We start from the raw sequence: 2630 nt of genomic DNA on the forward strand, positions 1-2630 counted from the left end.
TATGTTCATTGTGTAAAGTTATATTGTGATAGGAGTAAAGGAATGAAATAACCCCATTGGGGTGCATTGTTGTCTGGCCTTATTGGCACACATCTCGGATTGATGAGAATTTAACATATTTCCTCAACTAGGATTTCTTAGGACTTTTAGTATGTTGTTCTGGACACCTCATTGAAATGATTTATGCTGAATAAAATATTTTACAATATGTCGGTCGTAAAACACTACTTTGCCTGGACTATATCTGAAGTACACAAATATGTCTATTTTGAAAAAAGGTTACAGGATTGTAGCTGAAAAAATTAGCGAGTTAGAGGTAGGGATCGACCGATATGGATTTTTTAGTGCCGATACCGATTTTTTTCCATCAGCCTTAGCCGATGACCGATACAGGCTGCCGATTTTCTTGAGCCGATATTTGGAGCCGATACTGCTTTTATTTTGCTCCCTTAATTTACATCATACAAATGACACATAATTACACAAATGATGATAACAAATGTTATAAGTCTCAATTTAAAAAAGGAACATTTATTGAACTTATGGATGGGCGCACTGGATATGGTTAACTGTGCAAAATGCTTTCATCAACATCTTACAACACAGCCTTGATGATGTATTGCTTGCTGACATATAAGACATAATTCAAGTCATCACAAAATGTCCTGTCAACACATTTAAATAATTTAAGAAAACAATAAGCCTGAAAAGTAGCTATTGAAATAAAGTGCTTGATTTGTCATTTTAGACTGCATGGTTTCAATTTTTCTATGTCTATATTTTTCTAAAAAAAGCTGCCAGATTTGTCAACCACAGAACATAAATCAGCAGAGGAAAATAACGTGGTGTCAGATGTTTCTGTTCTAAACGGCATCAACGTCAAAAGGTATAAAAACGTATCTCTCAAAGTTTTAAAATCTCTCCTTCAGGTAGCGCAGCACTTTCATATTGCTGTGATGCGTGTGTCCCACTGAGTGACGCACACACAAACTTCTGTTTGGTAGCTGACAAACCACCATTGAACTGGATTGATGATGATAACGTTAGCAAACGGCTCTAAACAAGTAAGGCATACACGGTATGTCTGGTACATGATAAACGTTAACACAAATTAATATTCAACTACATATAACACGTCTCTCATTATTAAAGCTCTGATATCACTGTGATGGCAACTCCGCCCCGCTCTAAGGAGAGGGGGAGGGAGACGCACACACCACACGCGTCCAAAACTCAGCCAGGTGGTCGCTGAATAAAACTCATATGATTGACCAGTGTTCGTAACAGCTACCACTACCGCATGCATAGGGATAGCCTACAACTTAGCTATTTGCAGCTCCCTAAATACAATGGCAAGCAGTATTATAAAAGAGGCATTAAGCATTAAATAAAGTAGCCTACCTATCTATCTATCATTCGCGTTTTCCATTTGGACCCACAAACTTGCTTCCACCTTCAAAGTGTATGGCAATATTTCAGCTAAGTCAAACAGTTAAAAGATGCTTTGAAAGTTTAAAGTTTACTGTTGTCTTGAAGTCAAGTCAAGGCAAGTCGGCTTTTATTGTCAATTTCTTTACATGCACTGGTCATACAAAGAATTGAAATTTCGTTTCTTACTTTCCCATGCAGACATAGACATACTTTAAATACAGACATAGACATACTATAGACATAGCCTTAGACAATAAACATTAAATTAAAGTGCAAGACTGAAATATAGAACATGTATGTATCAAAATAGAAATATAAGACATATATATATATAAAAAAAAAATAGAGGTAGTTGAAGTTTAAACTTGTGCTTGTGTGACCTGTATATTTACATTGATATGCAGTAATTTCAAGTATATCAGGCTTGATGTGAAGCAGCAACACGTTAGGCTGCGCAGTCACAGTGCAGTTCCACCGGGCGGTGTTGAGGGGGGGGGGGGGTTAGGGTAGGCAGGATCCTAGTTTCCTAGGTTCCTGGCTGGCGGTGGGTGGGGGGGGCTGTCAGTGATGGGAGAGTGGATAGAGTGTTCAGCATCCTGATTGCTTGGTGGATGAAGCTACTTGCCAGTCTGGTGGTGCGGGAGGAGGCTCCTGTACCGCTTCCAGAGGGCAGGAGGCTGAACAGTTCGTGTGCAGGGTGGGTTGTATCCTTGACAATCATTGGGTGCTTTGGCGGGTGAGGCGGGTGGTGTAAATGTCCTGCAGGGAGGGAGTGGTGCTCCAATGATCCTCTTAGCTGTGTTAACAGTGCTGGAGGGTCTTCCTGTTCTGATCTGTGCAGCTTCCCCCACACTGTGATGCTGCTGGAGACGATGCTCTTGATGGTCCCTCTGTAGAATGTAGTCATGGCGGAGGCGTGGCACTTGCCTTCTTCAATTTTGCGCCAAGAAGTAGAGGCTGCTGGGCTTTCTTCGCCAGTGATGCTGTGTTGGTGGTCCAGGAGAGGTCGCCGCTGATGTGCACCCCCAGCACTTTTGTGCTGCTCACTCTCTCCACAGCATCTCCGTCGATGGACAGTGGTGGCAGTTGTTTGTGGCCTCTCTGAAAGTTGACAACAATCTCCTTGGTCTTGCTGACATTTAGCAGGAGGTTGTTGTCTTTGCACCATTTAGCCAGCAGGTCTACTTCTTCTCTGTAGT

Source organism: Alosa alosa, chromosome 22 (genome assembly GCF_017589495.1).
Source record: "Alosa alosa isolate M-15738 ecotype Scorff River chromosome 22, AALO_Geno_1.1, whole genome shotgun sequence".
NCBI classification, from domain to species: domain Eukaryota; kingdom Metazoa; phylum Chordata; class Actinopteri; order Clupeiformes; family Clupeidae; genus Alosa; species Alosa alosa.